The 21,913-nt window shown below is 45.3% G+C and overlaps 1 long non-coding RNA gene across 1 annotated transcript; it reads left to right on the forward strand.

Annotated features, from left to right (window-relative positions):
* The first annotated feature begins 4,658 nt into the window (after positions 1–4,658).
* Positions 4,659–20,677, forward strand: LOC121403000. The gene is made up of 2 exons (XR_005966939.1): positions 4,659–4,878; positions 20,440–20,677. It is a non-coding gene; the product is annotated as an uncharacterized LOC121403000 (long non-coding RNA).
* Positions 20,678–21,913: the final 1,236 nt, after the last annotated feature.

Genomic DNA, 21,913 nt, shown 5'->3' on the forward strand with positions numbered 1-21,913 from the left:
AGGCCCAGCAGACTCATTTTGGCCAAGCCTTGGAGGCCATTTTGGACAAGCTGTCGATAAACCCTCCAGCGTTCGCTGCTGTGGCTGCTCCACCTGCTGTACCATTTTCTGCCTCAAATCCTGAGCCTAAGGTACCTGCTCCACTTCTCTACAGCGGAGACCCCCAGGCTTGTCGGGCTTCATTAATCAGTGCCTGATACAATTTGAACTTCAACCTTCACTGTATGTATCTGAGCGAGCTAAAGTGGGGTTCGTCATTTCCCATCTCCAAGGGAAAGCATTGGAATGGGCATCACCCTTATGGGAGAAGAATTCTCCGCTCATTCAGGACTGTAACTCCTTTCTCCAGTCTTTTCAGACCATCTTTGATGCTCCTGGCCGAGTTACTACTACTACTTCCCGTCTGCTGCAAATTCGCCAAGGGAGTCGTTCTGTCAGTGAATATGCAATTGACTTCCGTACCATAGCGGCCGAAACAAACTGGAACAATGATGCTTATCATGCAGCTTTCTACCAGGTGCTCTCCATTCGTCTCAAAGATGATTTGGTCTCCCGCGATATCCCGGAGCAGTTGCAAGATCGCTCTGGCCATTAAGATCGATACTCGAATGCGGGAACACCAATCTGACAGGGAGAGAAGCAAGAAATTCCAGCCACAGCTGGCTCCATGATTTCAGAGACCGTTGCTTCCTGGTATACCTGCCCCGGTTCCTTCTACCTCCACTGAGGAGCCCATGCAAATTGGCGGAGCCCGCTTATCCAAAGAGGAGAAACTGCGCAGATGCACAGTCGGTTTGTGCCTGTATTGTGGAGGCAAGGCCCATTTCGCCTTTAACTGTCCAGTGAAGCAGGGAAACTTCCGCGCCTAGGTGGGAACTTCCTTGACCACTCTTTCGCCATTCATCACAGCATCCCTATCCACTCCTTGACAACCCCTCTCCGGGTCCTGGCAATTGACGACAGACCACTCTCCACAGTGTTCATCTCTCATGCCACACAAGAACTTTCTGTTACTGTTGGAGCTATGCATGTTGAGAGACTTTCTTTTCTTATTATTAACTGTCCTTCCACACCTATAGTCCTGGGATTGCCTTGGCTTCAGCTCCACAATCCTACCATCAATTGGGATGAAAGCCAGATTTCTCATTGGAGCCATTATTGCCAGCAGAACTGTTTAAGTTCTAATACAGTACAGAAATTATCCTCTGTCTCAATAAATCTTCACTCTCTTCCTCCAGCATACCAAGACTTTTGTGATGTGTTTTCTAAAAAATCTGCCGAAACCCTTCCTCCTCATCGACCCTATGATTGCGGTTTTATTCGTCCTTCTTCCTCCCCAGCCGGGGCCGAATTCTTCTTTGTAGAGAAAAAAGACGTCTCTCTTCGACCTTGCATCGACTACCGGGGTCTCAATAAAATCACTTCGAAGAACCGGTATCCGCTACCCCTTATCACTGAGCTCTTTGACCAACTCAAAGGAGCACGTATCTTCACCAAGCTGGATCTCAGAGGTGCATACAATTTGATCAGAATCCGGGAGGGCGACGAGTGGAAGACCGCTTTCAATACCCGAGACGGTCACTATGAATATCTTGTCATGCCGTTCGGGCTCTGCAACGCGCCCACGGTCTTCCAGGAGTTTGTTAATGACATTTTTAGAGATCTGCTTGGTGTTAATGTAGTTGTTTATTTAGATGATATACTCATCTTTTCCAAAAATCTGGTTGAACACAGAGTCCATGTTCAGGAGGTTCTCTCTCATTTAACCCTTTAACCGCCAAGCACGTACGGCGTACGTGCTGGCGGTTCAGGGCTCAGGCTGCCAAGAACGTACCATGTACGTTCTCCTGCAGCTGAACCCTACTCTCTGCATTGGCGGCTTTTGCCGCCTCCGCAGAGAGTCAGAAGGGTTGACAGCCCCCTGGGCAACAAGGCTGGGGGGCTGTCGAGTCGGATCTGCGACACGATTGTCGCAGATCCGACTTCAAAGTCGCAATTGCGCTGGAAATAGCGCTGCTGCGTCATACTCACCTCTTCCTTCCTGCACAGCCGCCCACACACTTCCTGCTGCGCCGTAACTCTGCAGACACGCTGTTCTGGCTGCCTCCATCTGTTCCAGCGATCCTCCTGCTACAAAAACGGTAAGTGCACGTTTTTTTACCCACTTACCTGCACTTACACATACCTACAGTACATTTATACACTTACACAGTAAAAATTTGTATTTTTTATTTTAGCACACTTGGTCAATTTTGTACACTTATTTACACTTAATTACATGTATTTGCACACTCAGACAACTTTTATTAGTGCACAAATATGTATACACAAAAACTCACGAACAAGTTTTTTTTTTTTTTTTTACTTATTCATTGTACCATTTGTTTTGCCTAAAAACATGTTATTTTGACAGCGTGACTATTGGATAATCGATTTCGGCCACTAATTACGCTGTCGGATCAATTATTTTGTTATTTCATTGATTTACGCTATTTTTGTGGTTTTATTGCAATTTTATCCCTGCATTATTGTTCCTTATGAATCTTTAGTATTGTTTTGCTGTTTGGTGCTTTGGTATAGAAAGATTTATTTTACTTAGTTTGATTCGCCAGAATATATGCTTTCCAAAAATATATCGTTTTCTGGGGGTCTTTTTACATTTTGTGGGTCATACGGCACATAACGAAAATTCAAGGAAGCAGACGGCACTTCTGAAACTGGGGTTTATTGGAGTACCTGCTGGTAACACCTGACGCGTTTCGGGAGATATCCCTTAATCATAGGTGATTCACCTATGATTAAGGGATATCTCCCGAAACGCGTCAGGTGTTACCAGCAGGTACTCCAATAAACCCCAGTTTCAGAAGTGCCGTCTGCTTCCTTGAATTTTCGCTATATTCACAGTAGGGACATTGTGTGACTGAGCACCTGAACCGGCGGAAAAACGGTGAGCTTGTGCGGTCCATATTCTGCTTTCTCATACGGCACATAACGCACAGTTGGGGCTATCTTTTCTGCAGCTTAGTTGGCTAGCGTGAAAATTCATATGCATGTTTTTCATTTGGGGTCCGTACACGCCACATACTTTGGTAAATCTTTGCATATTGGGCATCAAACTATTCAGTAGACGTCCATATTTAGGGTGATTTTTCTTTATACGTAAAACATTGTGTGCGATAAATGCGGCAAACTGCAAAAATTTTAGCCGATTTTCAGAAATGTTGTAAAAACCTCTACGTTTAGAAAAGCTTTGCAGTTTGGTAGTTTGGTGTAGAAAGACATCTTTATCTTTGATGGATTCGTCAGAATGTGTACTTTCCAAAAACATATGGTTTTGGGGGGTCTTTGCTGTTAGGAGGGTCTTGAGGCACATAATATGAAGTCAAGGGTCTATGTTCACAGAAGGCGAATCGGCAGCGGAGAAAAATCATATGCACTATTTTCATTTGGGGTCCACACATGCCAGCTGCCTTGGTATATCAATGCATATTGGGCATCAAACTGTTCAGTAGACCCTTGGCATCAATATTTATGGTGTTTTACAATTGTATGCAAAAAATTGGGTGAGATAAATGCGGCCAATTGCAATATTTTTAGGCAATTTCAAAAATGTAAAAACTGTTGCTTTTATCGCCAAATTTAGGAAAGGCTTGCGACTCGGTACTTTGGAGTACAAAGACATGCATACCCAATTTGGATTCGCGGGAATGTGTACTTTCCGAAAATATTTGGTTTTCTGGGGTGAATGTGCATTTTTCTACCTTTGCTCCCCCCCAAAACTATGTATATGTGTTGATTTTGCAGTACCTAAAATGACAGACCATATGGGGGTCTTCCTTTTGGGGGCCCTATATGCCACGTATATTTGGGGTGATTTCTCTTGATACCTAAAAGTATGTGGGTAATACGATGCTGCAGGGTAGAAATTTTGAAGTCATTTTTGGAAATGTCACCAAAATCACCAAATTTAGGAATGGTTTGCGGCTTGGTACTTTGGAGTACAAAGACATGCATACCCAATTTAGATTCGTGGCAATGTGTACTTTCCGAAAATATATGGTTTTCTGGGGTGAACTTACTTTTTTCTACCTTTGCCCCCCCTCAAAACAATGTACCGTATATACTCGAGTATAAGCAGAGTTTTTCAGCTGCCAAAATGTGCTGAAAAAGTGCACCTTGGCTTATACTCGGGTCTATGTACAGAATCACGCAAACCACGCTCATGAAATACTCCTGAAGGACAAGGAAACACTTCAACACAAGTTTTAAATATGTAGAAGAGTATCCCCTGCTGTACTGAATCGCTACCTTTATTTAACCAAAAACTGGATATTTTGACTGCAGTCTCATCTTATACCTTTATAAAAGAGGGCTCCGACGCAGGCGCCATTTTTTCCTTCCTTTCAAAAGAAGCTTCTGCGCATGAGCAATATTTCCTCCCTTGCGTGACATCCATTCCTTACGCTGTTCCTTGAATACACTTTGCCAAATGCTGCAGTATTATATGAAAAAGACGAGCCGGGAGAACCAGGCAGGCACTCTTATCAGCACAGAAGAATGCAAAGAATTTAAGCGTCTCACGATCAGCGTGTCTTCCTGCTTTCAGCTTGTCTCCATAGTAACAATGTTACTCAGTTGCCATTGGTGCGGCCGAAGGGAGGGCAGACATACTGAGAATTGAGCCTTTCCTGTGATGTTTGTGACGAGCCGGAAGAAGCAGGCAGGCACTCTTATCAGCACAGAAGAATGCAAAGAATTTAACCGTCTCACTCATCAGCGTGTGTCTTCCTGCTAGTAACCATGTTTTTTCTAAACATATGGGATTAAACAGCTAAACGACTTCATGCAGAAGGGATTGTGCAGCACTGCACAGCACAGGTATGCCTGTCCAATGACTTAATATCTTTGATAGGCTTTCCTTGTCCTTTAATACTGTGCTGATAGGGGACTACAGTGTTCTCTCTCTCTCTCCAAATCACAAAGGTGTTTTCCCTCCATAAAATCTCCCTACCATCCATCCACTGCTTTTATATTGTTTACATGACAGCTGCGGCCTTAGTACGTACAGACATCACAACACAGTGTGTACTGGAATGCACCCTAGGCTTATATTCGAGTCAATAAGGTTTCCCAGTTTTTAGAGGTAAAATTAGGTACCTCGGCTTATACTCGGGTCGGCTTATACTCGAGTATATACGGTAAATGTGTTGATTTTGCAGTACCTGAAATGACAGACCATACAAGGGGGGGGTCTTTATTTTAGGGCCGATATATGCCACGTGCTTGGGTACAACTATACATATTGGGCATCAAACTGTTCAGAGGACCCTAGGCTTTCATACTTGGGGTGATTTCTCTGGATACCTAAAAGTATGTGGGTAATACGATGCTGCAGGGTAGAAATTTTGAGGTGACTTTTGGAAATGTCACCAAAATCACCAAATTTAGGAATGGTTTGCGGCTTGGTACTTTGTAGTACAAAGACATGCATACCCAATTTAGATTCGTGGCAATGTGTACTTTCCGAAAATATATGGTTTTCTGGGATGAACGTACTTTTTTCTACTTTTGCCCCCCCAAAACAATGTAAATGTGTTGATTTTGCAGTACCTAAAATGACAGACCATATGGGGGTCTTCTTTTTGGGGCCCCTGTATGCCACATGCTTGGGTACACCTATACATATTGGGCATCAAACTGTTCAGAGGACCCTAGGCTTTCATATTTGGGGTGATTTATCTTGATACCTAAAAGTATGTGGGGAAATATGATGCTGCAGGGTAGAAATTTTGAAGTGATTTTTGGAAATGTCACCAAATCACCAAATTTAGGAATGGTTTGCGGCTTGGTACTTTGGCGTAGAAAGACATGCATACCCAATTTGGATTCGTGGGAATGTGTACTTTCCGAAAATATATGGTTTTCTTGGGTGAACTTACTTTTTTCTACTTTTGCCCCCCCCCAAAACATTGTAAATGTGTTGATTTTGCAGTACCTGAAATGACAGACTATATGGGGGTCTTCCTTTTGGGGCCCCTGTATGCCACGTGCTTGGGTACACCTATACATATTGGGCATCAAACTGTTCAGAGGACCCTAGGCTTTCATATTTGGGGTGATTTATCTTGATACCTAAAAGTATGTGGGGAAATATGATGCTGCAGGGTAGAAATTTTGAAGTGATTTTTGGAAATGTCACCAAATCACCAAATTTAGGAATGGTTTGCGGCTTGGTACTTTGGCGTAGAAAGACATGCATACACAATTTGGATTCGTGGGAATGTGTACTTTCCGAAAAAATATGGTTTTCTTGGGTGAACTTACTTTTTTCTACTTTTGCCCCCCCCCCAAAACGATGTAAATGTGTTGATTTTGCAGTACCTAAAATGACAGACCATATGGGGGTCTTCTTTTTGGGGCCCCTGTATGCCACGTGCTTGGGTACACCTATACTTATTGGGCATCAAACTGTTCAGAGGACCCTAGGCTTTCATATTTGGGGTGATTTCTCTTGATACCTAAAAGTATGTGGGTAATACGATGCTGCAGGGTAGAAATTTTGTGGTGACTTTTGGAAATGTCACCAAAATCACCAAATTTAGGAATGGTTTGCGGTTTGGTACTTTGGCGTAGAAAGACATGCATGTGCCCAATTTGGATTCAGGGGAATGTGTACTTTTCGAAAATATATGGTTTTCTGGGGTGAACGTACTTTTTTCTACCTTTGCCGCCCCCAAATCTATGTAAAGGTGTTGATTTTGCAGTATCTGAAATGACAGACCATATGGGGGTCTTCCTTTTGGGGCCCCTATATGCCACGTGCTTGGGTACACCTATATATATTGGGCATCAAACTGTTCAGAGGACCCTAGGCTTTCATAATTAGGGTGATTTCTCTTGATACCTAAAAGTATGTGGGAAATACGATGCTGCAGGGTAGACATTTTTAGGTGATTTTTGGAAATGTCACCAAAATCACCAAATTTAGGAATGGTTTGCGGCTTGGTACTTTGGAGTACAAAGACATGCATACCCAATTTAGATTCGTGGCAATGTGTACTTTCCGAAAATATATGGTTTTCTGGTGTGAACTTACTTTTTTCTACATTTGCCCCCCTCAAAACAATGTAAATGTGTTGATTTTGAAGTATCTGAAATGACAGGCCATATGGGGGTCTTCCTTTTCAGGCCCCTATATGCCACTTGCTTGGGTACACCTATACATATTGGGCATCAAACTGTTCAGAGGACCCTAGGCTTTCATATTTGGGGTGATTTGTCTTGATATCTAAAAGTATGTGGGTAATACGATGCTGCAGGGTAGAAATTTTGAGGTGATTTTTGGAAATGTCACCAAAATCACCAAATTTAGGAATGGTTTGCGGCTTGGTACTTTGGAGTACAAAGACATGCATACCCAATTTAGATTCGTGGCAATGTGTACTTTCCGAAAATATATGGTTTTCTGGGGTGAACGTCCTTTTTTCTACCTTTGCCGCCCCCCAAAACTATGTAAATGTGTTGATTTTGCAGTATCTGAAATGACAGAACAAATGGGGTGTCTTCCTTTTGGGGCCCCCTATGCCACGTGCTTGGGTACACCTATACATATTGGGCATTAAACTGTTCAGTGGACCCCAGGATTTCATATTTGGGGTGTTTTACATTGATACCTAATGATGTGTGGGAGATATGTTGCTGTAGAGTTGAAGCTTTGAGGTCATTTTTCAAAGAAATCACCAATTTCTATAAAACATTATAACTTTAGGAAACATTTGCAACTTGGTAGTTTGGAGTACAAAGATATTTTTACCAATTTTTGGTTCACCAGAATCTGTTCTTTTTAGTAATGGGTAGTTTTCTAGGGTAGACCTACTGTTAGCGGAATGTTTGGCCTTAAAATCAGAAGTATGCTGTTTGGGGAGCGCTGCTTTGGAAATTTGGTTGTGTACTGCTTGTAGATTTTGAGCTATACAAGTGAGACATCTCCATAAAACTATATATATTTGGTATTGCCGCGTTCAGGAGACATAGACCTTTCTAAATCGGCTGTGTTCTCGTACATAAAATAAATTATGTTTCTGATATATGTGATTGTTCTTGTGAAACATGATTTTTTTCATTTTATTAGATACTTAGAAGCCTATATTTTTTTTACAGAAGTAGAATTACACCAAAATTCTTGCATATTGTGAAAGTTCAGGTTGTCCTGAAAAAAACAATATATTGTTTTCCTGGGTAAACTAAAAGTCCACCCCAGGAAAGGCCCTTAAAAAAAATTAAAAAAAAAAATCGTTAGTACACATCAAAAAAAAAAACACCACCACAAATTATAATTTAAAATCACAAAGCCTTTATTAAGAAATAACTTACAGAAACTGCACTTCCTGTCCTGTACAGAAACGGTGAATGGGCGACCATCCATGCTGCTGGGCTCGATTTCTCCTCCCTGGGTTCTCTGCTGACAGCGTGTGAAGGAGCAAGATGGATGCCTCATGTCTGCGAGGCGATGAAGTGACTGCTCGGGCCCCCTCCTCCTCCTGCACATAGATGAGAAGCGCCCACCTGGACACTGGAGGAAGCGGTGGTAGTGGAGGCGGTGGAGGGAGCTGTAAATCAATCTTGGCAGCGGCAGCCGCTTCTCATCATCAGTCACTGGCCAGGCCACCTCCTCCTCCACCGCTCCCTGCCCTGGTCGCTCCTGCTCCGTTCCCTGCACATGAGTGATTGTTTCTGCCTGCATTCCGTTTAGCTAACAGACCTACGTGTGCCTTGTAGCTGTATTGTGCGCTGGATTAGCACTGGGCGCAGGAGCAGAGGAGGTGCAGTGGAGCGGGGAAAAGGAAAGCTGTATCGCATCCAGCTACAAGGCACACGTAGGTCTGTTAGCTAAACGGAATGCAGGCAGATACAAATGCTATCGAAACAATCACTCAAGGCTTAAGTGTCACCAGTTAAACAAAACTGACAGTTGCTTGGATGCCACAAATGTGTATTTTCAGCTGCTGCCCAAGCAGGAAACTCTGCAAGTTTGCATTAATAAGAAGAGCGGAAGCACTAGCGCTATACACTGGCAGCTTTGTGGCACAGTATAAACTGCGTCGCCTTGTCTCATTGCCGCATACACTGCGCTGGAGAGTTTCAAACAAATGCTATGGGGAGGGGGGAAGCTTCCCACAACTCAGTACGTGCTATACTTGCAGCACTAGCACACCTCTTGGCAGGGAACGGAGCAGGAGCGACCAGGGCAGGGAGCGGTGGAGGAGGAGGGGCCTAGCCAGTGACTGATGATGAGTAGCGGCTGCCGCTGCCAACATTGATTTACAGCTCCCTCCACCGCCTCCACTACCACCGCTTCCTCCAGTGTCCAGGTGGGCGCTTCTCATCTATAGTGCAGGAGGAGGAGGGGGCCCGAGCAGTCACTTCATCGCATCGCAGACATGAGGCATCCATCTTGCTCCTTCACACGCTGTCAGCAGAGTAGCCAGGGAGGAGAAATCGAGCCCAGCAGCATGGATGGTCGCCCTTTCGCCGTTTCTGTACAGGACAGGAAGTGCAGTTTCTGTAAGTTATTTCTTAATAAAGGCTTTGTGATTTTAAATTATAATTTGTGGTGGTGTTTTTTTTTTATGTGTACTAACGATTTTTTTTAAAAAAAAATTTGATGTTACTGGTCCTTTAAAGTGAAAGAGTGCAAAATATCTAAAAACTGCTTGGCAGTAGATGTTCGCATCTAGGACAAAACGGCTGGCAGGGAAAGGGTTAAGGAAGAACACACTTTATGCCAAGCTGGAGAAATGTTCATTTGAAACCTCCAAAATCCCGTTCCTTGGTTATATAATTTCTCCACTGGGCTTTGAAATGGATCCGGTCAAGATTTCCGCCATTCAAGAGTGGCCGCTTCCTACAAGCACCGAAGCCATACAGCGGTTCATCGGCTTTGCCAATTATTATAGGCAGTTCATCAAAGGCTTCTCTTCCAGAATTTCTCCTATTTTGGATCTTGAATCTTTGAAAAAATCCTTTTCTTCCGCTCCTGTTCTGAAACATCCTGATCCTCAGCTTCCTTTCTCCATATCGGAGTCGATGCCTCCGATATGGGTGCTGGGGCGGTACTTTCCCAAAGGCAACTCAGTGATGGGAAGCTTCACCCGTGCGCCTTTTTTTCAAAAAAATTCTCCCCGCCTGAACGAAATTACGATGTGGGCAATAGAGAACTTTTGGCAGTAAAATTGGCACTTGAGGAATGGAGACATCTTTTAGAAGGCTCAACAATCCCTTAGAACTTAGAATATATTCAAACTCTTAAACGTCTTAATCCCAGACAGGCTCGGTGGGCTCTTTTCTTTTCTCGCTTTAATTTTATCATCACTTCCCGCCCCGGTTCCAGAAATAAAAAAGGGGATGCCTTGTCTAGAAGTTTTTCCCGGTGGATTCTTCATGTCTAAAGGACAATGATCCCATCGTTCCTCCAGCAAAGATTGTAGCTGCTTTATTTCCTTCCATGGCATCACAGATCCTGTCGGCACCATCCTCTGCACCTTCTGATACACCATTTGGCGTGGCCTTTGTACCCCCGGATCTTCGCCAGACTATTCTTCGTCAGTCACACAATTCTAAGCAAGCTGGTCATCCCTGGAATCAAGAAAACGTCGGAATTACTGTCTCGTCTGGTTTGGTGGCCTTCTCTACGGAGAGATGTCAAAGATTTTGTTTCTTCCTGTTCTGTGTGTGCCGCTTCGAAGTCCAGTCATTCTTCTCCTATGGGGTTACTACTACCACTGCCTATTCCCGCTTGACCCTGGACACATCTTGCCATGGATTTTATTATGGAACTTCCACCATCCCGTGGTTACACGGTCATCTGGATTGTAATCGACAGATTCAGTAAAATGGCCCGTTTCATTCCTCTCCACAAATTAACTTCTGCTATTGAACTCTCAAAATTATTTATCCATCATATTTTTCGTCTCCATGGTTTTCCTGTTGAAATTATTTCTGTCAGAGGCTCACAATTTGTTTAGAAGTTTTGGAGATCCTTATGCAAATCCCTCAACATCTCGCTACAGTTTTCGTCTGCGTATCACCATCAGTCCAACGGTGCCTCTGAACGTGTCAAGCAAGCACTAGAACAATTCTTAAGATGTCATATTTCTTTGTGTCAGGATGATTGGGCTGACTTACTTCCTTGGGCTGAATTTGCTCACAATAACTCTCTGCATGCTTCTTCCGAGAGATCTCCTTTTTTTTGTGTGTATGGTCAGCACCCTTTGGCTTTTCCACAGGACTTTCTTCTCTCCAATGTACCTGCAGCCAATGATCAAGTGGCTCATATGTCCACAATTTGGCAAGCTACTAAGACCAATCTGGAGAAGAGTTCTATTGCTCAAAAAACTTTTGCCGATAAAAAGCGGACTCCTCCCCCTCCATATGCTATTGGGGACAAAGTATGGCTTTCCACCAAGAACATCCACCTCAAGATTCCTTCCGCTAAATTGGGTCCCAAGTTCATCGGTCCTTTCCCCATATTCAAACTTATTAATCCTGTAGCGGTTCATCTTCAACTTCCACCCGAGATGCGGATTCTTAATGTGTTCCATGTGTCCCTTCTTAAACCTGCATTGATTGACCATTCTTCGTCTTTTCCTGCTCCAATTTCCGTGGACGGTCATCTTGAATTCGAGGTGGAGAAAATTTTGGATTCTCGCATGTCCAGAGGAAATCTTCAATATTTGGTGGAATGGAGAGGTTTCGGACCTGAGGAATGCTCCTGGATCAGACATTCTGATATCCACGCTCCATTTCTTCTAAAAAAGTTCCATAACAAATTTCCTTTTAAACCCAGTCCTGGTGGTCCGGAGGCCCCCCGTGGGGGAAGGGGTACTGTAAGAAGCGCGGTTCAGCGCATCCATTCCTGCTGGCATTCCGTCCAAAATGGCGGCGCCCAGGGCAGGCCACGTGGGAAGTCGGCAATGGTGCCTCGTCTGGACGCAGCGAATTTGCGCCAAAACGTGCAGCTACTAATTTGGCAAGCTACTAAAACCAATCTGGAGAAGAGTTCTATTGCTCAAAAAACTTTTGCCGATAAAAAGCGGACTCCTCCCCCTCCATATGCTATTGGGGACAAAGTATGGCTTTCCACCAAGAACATCCACCTCAAGATTCCTTCCGCTAAATTGGGTCCCAAGTTCATCGGTCCTTTCCCCATAATCGAACTTATTAATCCTGTAGCGGTTCGTCTTCAACTTCCACCCGAGATGCGGATTCTTAATGTGTTCCATGTGTCCCTTCTTAAACCTGCATTGATTGACCATTCTTCATCTTTTCCTGCTCAAATTTCCGTGGACGGTCATCTTGAATTCGAGGTGGAGAAAATTTTGGATTCTCGCATGTCCAGAGGAACTCTTCAATATTTGGTGGAATGGAGAGGTTTCGGACCTGAGGAATGCTCCTGGATCAGACATTCTTATATCCACGGTCCATTTCTTCTAAAAAAAGTTCCATAAGAAATTTCCTTTTAAACCCAGTCCTGGTGGTCCGGAGGCCCCCCCCCGTGGGGGAGGGGGCGGTTCAGCGCATCCATTCCTTCTGGCGTTCCGTCCAAAATGGCGGCGCCCAGGGCAGGCCACGTGGGAAGTCGGCAATGGTGCCTCGTCTGGACGCAGCGAATTTGCGCCAAAACGTGCAGCTACTAATTTGGCAAGCTACTAAGACCAATCTGGAGAAGAGTTCTATTGCTCAAAAAACTTTTGCCGATAAAAAGCGGACTCCTCCCCCTCCATATGCTATTGGGGACAAAGTATGGCTTTCCACCAAGAACATCCACCTCAAGATTCCTTCCGCTAAATTGGGTCCCAAGTTCATCGGTCCTTTCCCCATAATCGAACTTATTAATCCTGTAGCGGTTCGTCTTCAACTTCCACCCGAGATGCGGATTCTTAATGTGTTCCATGTGTCCCTTCTTAAACCTGCATTGATTGACCATTCTTCATCTTTTCCTGCTCAAATTTCCGTGGACGGTCATCTTGAATTCGAGGTGGAGAAAATTTTGGATTCTCGCATGTCCAGAGGAACTCTTCAATATTTGGTGGAATGGAGAGGTTTCGGACCTGAGGAATGCTCCTGGATCAGACATTCTTATATCCACGGTCCATTTCTTCTAAAAAAGTTCCATAAGAAATTTCCTTTTAAACCCAGTCCTGGTGGTCCGGAGGCCCCCCCGTGGGGGAGGGGGCGGTTCAGCGCATCCATTCCTTCTGGCGTTCCGTCCAAAATGGCGGCGCCCAGGGCAGGCCACGTGGGAAGTCGGCAATGGCGTCTCGTCTGGATGCAGCGAATTTGCGCCAAAATGTGCAGCGTAAACGCGCAGCATCAGCGCGTGACGTCACTACGCATGTTTTGGCGCCAAAAATCTGTTTAAAAGGACGTTTGAGACCCACTGCCTTTGCCCGTGAATAGGTTCTACTTCATTTTGTTCCTGGGTGCTTCTATTGTGTTTTGGATTCTTGATATCGACCTCTGCCTGTTCCTGTTTACAACTACTTGCTGCCTGAACTGATCTTCTGCCCGTCTGACTACTCTTTCTCTTGACCCCATCTTGTACTGCGAACTGTGTTTGGAAACCTGCAAGCTTCCTCCTTGGTCCGTTTCTTCAAACTGAGCCTTCGGGCCTGACAGTTATAACTTATAATCAACTCTGTATTAGAGCCAGAAGAATTAAATGAGGCAGGCCTCAAACAGAAGACTTTTGCCAAATAATGAGGCATTAGTAGCAACAGCAGCAGCAGGAACAGTCATGTTATAACTTATAATCAACTCTGTATTAGAGCTAGAAGAATTAAATGAGGCAGGCCTCAAACAGAAGACTTTTTCCAAATAATGAGGCATTAGTAGCAACAGCAGCAGCAGTAAAAGTCATATTATAACTTATAATCAACTCTGTATTAGAGCCAGAAGAATTAAATGAGGCAGGCCTCAAACAGAAGACTTTTGCCAAATAATGAGGCATTAGTAGCAACAGCAGCAGCAGCAACAGTCATGTTATAACGTATAATCAACTCTGTATTAGAGCCAGAAGAATTAAATGAGGCAGGCCTCAAACAGAAGACTTTTGCCAAATAATGAGGCATTAGTAGCAACAGCAGCAGCAGCAACAGTCATGTTATAACTTATAATCAACTCTGTATTAGAGCCAGAAGAATTAATGAGGCAGGCCTCAAACAGAACACGCTGCCAGTGGATAGCCGTGTCCGCTTCTCAGTGACCACCCCACCTGCGGCACTGAAGACACACTCTGACAGGACACTGGCAGGGGGGCAAGCCAGCACCTCCAGAGCGTACTGTGCCAGTTCTGGCCACTGGTCGAGCCTCGATACCCAATAATGCATGGGGTCATCATCAGGGCGAATGGCATCCTGCACGCTGACTGACCCCATGTAGTCAGCCACCATATGCTCCACCCGCTACTGGTGGTGGCTTTGGGTGCTGACTGGGCCTGCTGCTGGCCGTTGAGGCTCGAAAAAGCTCTTCCACACACCCATGAGATCTCCACCCTTGCTGCTGCTGCTGCTAGGCCCCCGTCTCTGCTGGGTGTGTGGAGTAGTGGAGGCCTGAGAAGTGTCAGACTGGGGGAAGGCCTCCACTAATTTTGAGCACAGAGCCCTCCTCAATTGACCCATCCTCCTCTCTCTCTGGCTGGGTACAAGGAACTTCCCCACCTTTCCCTTGTACCGTGGGTCAAGCAAAGTAGCCACCCAATAATCCTCGTGGTCTTTGATAGAACAGACCCGGGGATTGCTTCGGAGGCAAGTCTGCATATGGGCAGCCATGTAAAAGAGGTGCCCCCGACCAACCTCTTCTTGACTGCCCTCCAGATGCAGCAGGTCATCTGGCTCGACCTGCCCCTGCTCTGTACACTCCCAGCCGTGGACAATAGCTGGGGTGGTTGGGTGGCATGTGCCCTGCTCCCCATGCTGTGCAGGCACCCAGTCCTCCTCTCCCTCATCCTCCTCATCGGGCACCATTTCCTCCTCAGCCCCCTCTGCCTGCCTATGGGGCCTACTCTCCTCCTCCTCAGGCACGTCACCCTCCTCTAGCAGCCCATCCAACGTGCGCTTGAGGAGGAACACCAGGGGTATCACATCACTAAGACACGCATTGTCCCTGCTAACAAAGCGTGTCGCTTGCTCAAGTGGGGCAAGTACTTGGCAGAGCTGCCTCATTTGCTGCCACTGCTCTGCACTAAAGTACCCTAAATCTGCCCCCTGAGTACCCCGGCACTGTGCTCCAGCAGGTAATTGCTGACTGCCCAGCGCTGCTCTACAAGTTGCTCCACCATGTGCAGGGTGGAATTCCAGCGCGTCAGCAGGTCACAGATGAGCCGGTGGGGTGGCAGATTATGCTGCCGCTGCATCCGTGCCAAAGACGAGCTGGCGGTGGGGGACCTGCGAAAATGGGCGCCTACCCTACGTACCTTCTCCAGCATGTCACCCAACCCTTGGTAGCTCTTGAGGAAGCGCTGCACCACAAGGTTGTGGACATGTGCAAAGCAAGGCACGTGGGTCAGGTGGCCTAGGTGGATGGCGGCCAGCAGGTTGCGACCATTGTCGCAAACAATGTTACCTGCTTGATTGGAGGGGAGTGAACCACCGCTGCACCTTAGTCTGGAAGTCAGCCATGAGTTAAGGTGCAGTATGACTCCTCTCGCCCAGGGAGAGGAGTTGCAGCACAGCCTGACATCGCCTGTGCTGCACTGAAACATAGCTGCGGGGACGCTTCAGGGGTGGCTCATCCATAGTGGAGGAGGAAGTGGGCATGTGGGGTTTGCCCTGTACCCCACAAGGAGGCACCAGTAGCCTGAGGGAACACCCCTGCTTGCACCCTCCCCAGCACTTATCAGGGTGACCCAGTGCACAGTGTACGATATGTACCTCCCCTGCACATGCCTGCTGGTCCACGTGTCAGTGGTGCAGTGCACCCTGCCACCGACAGCATGATCCAGCGACAGGGACACATTCTCCACCACATGCTGGTGGAGGGCAGGGACGGCCTTCCTTGCAAAATAATGGCAGCTGGGGATCCGCCAGTCAGGAGCAGTGCAAGCCATCAGCTGTCGGAAGGGGGCTGCTTCGACTAGCTGATAGGGCAGCAGCTGCACTGCCAGAAGTTTTGCCAGGCAGCCATTAAGCCTCTGCACTTGGGGGTGGCTGGGTGAGAGAGGCGTCTTGCGGGTGAGGAACTGGGGTAGGGAAACCTGGCGGGACAGGGACCGCATTGAGGAGGAGGAGGCTGCAGAAGAGGCTGAGCTACACAGCAGCTGCCTCCGACTGTGAGCTCCCTTGCTGCAGGGTCTGGGGTGCTAGCACCTCTTCCCTGAGGAATGGGAGGAGGTGGACAGGAAGCACCGCTGCCCCCGGTACCCTGCCACTTTTTGGTGCTGCTCCCACGTCATGCTGTGATGACGTTTCATATGGGAACTTAAAGCTGATGTTCCCATATGTGAGTTCCAAGCCAAATTGGAAAAACCGCACACCTCACATACCCCAGCAAATTTTCCTGGTGCTCAGTGATGGGGGCATCGGCAGCCAGCCAGTCAAGGTACATAGAAGGATCACCGGCACAAAGGAGTTTAGTTAAGCAGGGCAAGCCCTTGCAATTTTAATGAATGCACTGCATTCATTAAAATTGCAAGGGCTTGCCCTGCTTAACTTAACTCCTGTGTGCCGGTGATCCTTCTATGTTCCCATATGTGACCCTGCCTGCCCCCTTCGAACCTTCTGCTGGCAGAGCTGGCACACTGCTACTGCCTGGTCCTTGTACTGCCTGGCACGTGAAAAATGCCAACACTGCTGAAGTGTGGGCCACTGCCTTGCCTCATCAACAACAAACAGTTCCCCCCCAAACTGCTACTGTTATCCTCTGGAGCTGGCTCCCAGGGTCTGTCCCTGTCATCGTCCTCCCCCAGACCAGACCCTGCCTCATACATGGCATCGATACCCACATCCAGCATGCTGGTGTCTGACCCCACACCAGCAACCTGCTGCCCTGCCATAAGGGGACCCTGCCCAATATCCCCTACTGATGTGGGCTGTGACATGACCTCCTCCTCTTCATCAGACATGAATGCCACTCTGATCATCAAAAAGATCCTAGGTGTCTGGGCCCAAGTCCACCTCAGAATCAAATAAGAGGGATGGGGTGTCATCCCACACTGAGCTAGCAGGTGATGCCACCTCCTGCCGCTCACTGGTGCCCGCTGCAGATGAGGTAGCCTGGGTCAGCCAGTCTACCACCGCCTCTGCCTGCTGCGAGTGTATGGGTCGCGAAGCAGTGGCAAAAAAATCTGCGTGTGCCAGTTGCCTCATTGCCAGTTGCCAAAGCCACCTGCTGCTGTGGCATTTGCTGCTGCTGCTGCTGTTGTTGTTGCAGCTGCTGCTGTGATGGCAGCTGCTTTGATGGCAGCTTGTGCTGCGCTACAGTGCCCAGACTGGGCATGGCACATGGGCTGGGCTGTTGTGGGGTTGGATGCCCAGGGCCAGCACCACGGCCTCTTCCTCGGCCACCCCTCCCTATCCCACCCTTCTTCCCACCACCACCACCCCTCTCCCACGGCCGTCATATTGGGCAACTAAACTAAGAAAGAAAAAAAAATAAGGGGGAGTTTGGATATTTGGGGGAAGGAAAGGAGAAAAAAATAAAACCCTCAACTAAATCCCCTCAGCAGAAGTGTGTACCCACAAGGAGTACACACACAAGCACAGACAAAGACAAAGACAGTTAGCCCTAAAAAGGGCTATTGGGTGGTGAGCAGGCAAGCAGAAGAGGGAAAACAGTAAACTGAAATCCACAACCTCCACTTGCACTGACTCAGAAAAAAAAGAAGCTCTCTACACAAACTCCACTAGCTAAATCACACACAAATCTCTCACTATCCTGCTCTCTCTACCTCTACCAAAAACGCCACGAGTAATGGCCGCCACTGCAGCTCCTTATATAGACAGTGGGATGGCTCACATCTAATTGGCTGCTGTGGGTGACGTTCAGTTTCTCGTGCATCTTTTTTTTTTACGCGTTCTCTCTGCGTCACGGCTTGTCGTGCGGTGACTTTTTGGTGCGATTTCGCAAAAAAAACGCCCGCGGCGAAATGCGGAAATTCACCGCGAATTTAACTATGGCAAATTTATTCGCCCATCCCTACTAATAAGCAAAAATAGATATATGGGCATCTGCCTAGGAACTATGGAATTAAAGGGGAAGCAAAGTCTAAAATAGAATGAGGCTAGAAATGCTGTTTTTTTATACTAAACATAAACATGAAATTACTACACCACAAGCCTAATCAAACAAATGATTTATGCTTTCAAAGTTGGCCACAGGGGTCACCATCTTGTAACTTTGTTAAACATTTTTGCAAGACCAAGACTGTGCACATGCTCAGTGTGGTCTGGGCTGCTTAGGGATTGTCATAAATTATCAAAACAGTACAAGTCAAATAATATCTGCCAGAAGCCGATACAGCAAGACTTATTAATAATCAGAATAGGCAGACTGCACTGGGTCCTGGGTTGTCATGTAATCTAATGTGGATTTTATAGTTTTTGTATTGTTTAATACAAACTTTCTCCAACTCTGCAGAACCAGTGGCTGCAGCAAAATAATCGTCCAAATAGAATCCCAGTTCATCTGTTTAAATCTTTGTCCCTGCAGCTGGAGTTGGAAACAGTAAAGGGGGTGTAAAGCCAAAATAAAATCCAATACAAATCTCTACACAGTTGGCGACTGCTCTATAGGGAAACAAACAAAGCTGCTTGAGTTCTGCATGGCTGGGAAGTAAGGCGGGGGCTCCCCCTGCTGTTCATTAGTATGATTGTTTCCCTGCAGAGCAGTTAGGGACTGTCTAACAATATCTATCCACAGCAGTAAATAAAGGGAGAATGTCACTGTATACCGTCAGGCTTCTTATAAAAATGGTACACATTTTTTAATTAACTTATGGAGATAGGTTTTTTTTCATTAAAGAAAGATGGGATTTCATTTTTTTGCCTTTACATGCCCTTTAAGGAAGTGTTGGGATTTAAAGCCATATGTGGATTTTAAAAATATGTGACTAGGTAAAATCAAGAACTTAGTCAAGGGACTAGGTAAAATCAGACCTCCAACCCCAAGTGCTGACTTCAATATTGTTTTAATAAACTGTCATCAGCAAAATGCTAGTTATTCTGGTAAGCTTATGAACTTTATACCTCTTCGGCCAGGTCTTATTTGTTCATTCTTAAGGATATTTACTGAGTAACCATACCTGCATTTACTTCTGCATTGGACTAGTGTAACTGTCCCCAAATCTGCTAATTTTACCTTACTCAAACCTTATACAGTAGAACCCCCATTTTATGTTTTACAGGGGACCAGAAAAAAGCAGTATCAGGGAAAATGGAAAATCAGGGAAATTGGTGGGATCAAAAAAGCAGTGTAACACAAGGGTAAATTGAGGATTCACTGTATAACATAAATATATAACATAAAATCAATTATAGCAAAAAAAAATCTATGCAATAGGATGTATGCTATATTTCCATAAAACACTTGTCAGCTGATTGTTATAGCATGCAATGGTGGGAAATTTCTGGCTAATTGTGTAATACTAAAACTGCCCTTAGGCAGCAATAACAATCCCAAGACTATGGTTATGAAACACGTGTGGCCTGCAAATGAAGATGAGTGAACAAAATCAACAGCTGGCAGAATATTTAAATAAAAAAACAATTATGTACTGGTACCATAAACTATAAATATAAAATATATTACATGGAGTTGCCCAACCATTGCTGTAACAGAAAAGCACATACATTCCAATCTCCTCAAAGGAAGACTATTTTACTGTTTGTATTATGAGTCTTCTCATAAGATTAGTGCGATTGCAATAATATGGAAAAATCTGAGCATTATTTAAGGTTGTTATAATACTATTTTCCTTATATCGTAGTTGGTTCTCTTTAGCATGTTATTTTATTGTGTAGACTAAGGTTAGACAAATTCTCTGCATAAAACAATAGCATTGCCTGCACTGAATATTAAGATATCTATGTTTTACTTTAAAGTCTGGCACCAGTGAACTAGAAAAAAAGGCTTGCCTGGGGAATGGATCTGAATCCTAGAACTGGCCAACTGATTCTTCTCCCAGGAGCCCAGATAAATTATTCACAGTGATGAGCACATGCTCCTGATGTTATACTGCACATTTGTTCTAAAATGAGCTGAAGACAGAGCAGAGGGGAGCTTGTCTTGTTTTTCAGAGCCATTTGCATTGCTATTAAAGGAGAACTAAACCTTTTTTCTTAAAAATCCCTACCCCCCTACCCTACATAAACCCCCCTGCTCCCCCCCAGCCTAGGTGCAAACTTCAGTAATTAACCCTAACTCTTTACTTACCTCTCTTTGCAGATTCAACGCAGCGGAGCTCATGGGCACCATCTTCAGCTCTTCATTCTTCTTTGGGAAGTAAGCGACGTATCAGCTCATGTGCAGTTGGAGCAGTATTCTGGTTTTTGACAACTGTGCATGTGCTGAAAGTCACGAAAATTGCAGAAGCACCGGAAGAAGACCCGAAGATTACTGCCTACACTTGTTGGGTCAGCAATTACATTTTACATAGTAGACTGAACTATTTGCAGTGAAAATAGTTTAATTTAAAAATAAAAAACTACACCATTAAAATCGTGACAGAATCCCTTAGTCTACAAGAAAATATTGTAAACATTAAATAAACCCAAAAGGTTGGTTTTGCTTCCAGTAAGGATTAATTATATTGTATTTAGGATCAAGTACAATGTACTGTTTTATTACTACAGAGAAAAAGTAAATCATTTTTAAAAGTTTGTTAGGGATATGGGAATATCCTATATGCCTTACAAACAAATCTATTCTACAATATGTCCTTACTTAATGACTCCCCAGGATATGTCCCTCAAATTAATGTGAACAAAGCACCAAAGCCTTATGTTATACACACCCAAGTACTTAGAGAGCTATGTTTTTACCTCACCATAGTCTGTACCTCCTCAGTGCTCTTCCTATGAAGTGTTCCAGGGCCTCTAAAGGATATCACTGAAGACTTGTGCTTGCAGGGTTTCTTCACTTTTTTTTTAAATATTACATTATATAATTACTGACTATAAATGTGTAGCACCCTATTATGTGTGCAGACTGTCTGAATATTATATTGTGGGACAATTATTAGTATAAATGGACAATGGATTACTAAAACAGAGACTGCAAACATTTGATATTTCTTGGGGTTAAGAACTACATTTCCAAAACGCCCTTGCTACAGGAAGTGCATGGAGACAGCCAATAGGAGCCCGGCCCAGAGAACCGGAAGGAAGGAGGGGGGATGAACCAGCAAGGAGGACTGCTAGAAGACTTAATGACTGGGAGTGTTATGTTGCAGCCCGTTTAGTGATTAGTCAGAAAGAGATGCTGTCACTAATCTGCAGAGTTTGCTGAAAGTTGTTTCTTGTTGTTCCCTGGAGGGAATGCGCACAAGGTCCCAGTAGCCAGTGTGCTCCTGGGTTGTGGCCTTCCAGCCAATTTGATCAGGACAAAGCTACAGTGAGAGGAGAAGCAGAATTCCCTTTGAACTGTGAGTCACCTTTAACTCCTGCCTTGCTATTTGGGGAGATTACTATTCAGGCCATATTGTATCTGTTAGACAGCGTGGCTTCTATGGACAGAGGTGCACCTAAGTTGCTAGATTTTTCCACAGTGCTCAGATGTGTTCCCTCATTATTACAGTTCATGTTTCAGTGAACCTGCATAAAAATTTAGGTGTCTTCAGGGATTACACTGCACCTCATCCATCTGCATGGATTGTAATTAAGGCTGAAAGCATTGCTTTCATCACAAGGGGCCCCCACCG

Source organism: Xenopus laevis, chromosome 4L, assembly GCF_017654675.1.
Source record: "Xenopus laevis strain J_2021 chromosome 4L, Xenopus_laevis_v10.1, whole genome shotgun sequence".
NCBI lineage: Eukaryota > Metazoa > Chordata > Amphibia > Anura > Pipidae > Xenopus > Xenopus laevis.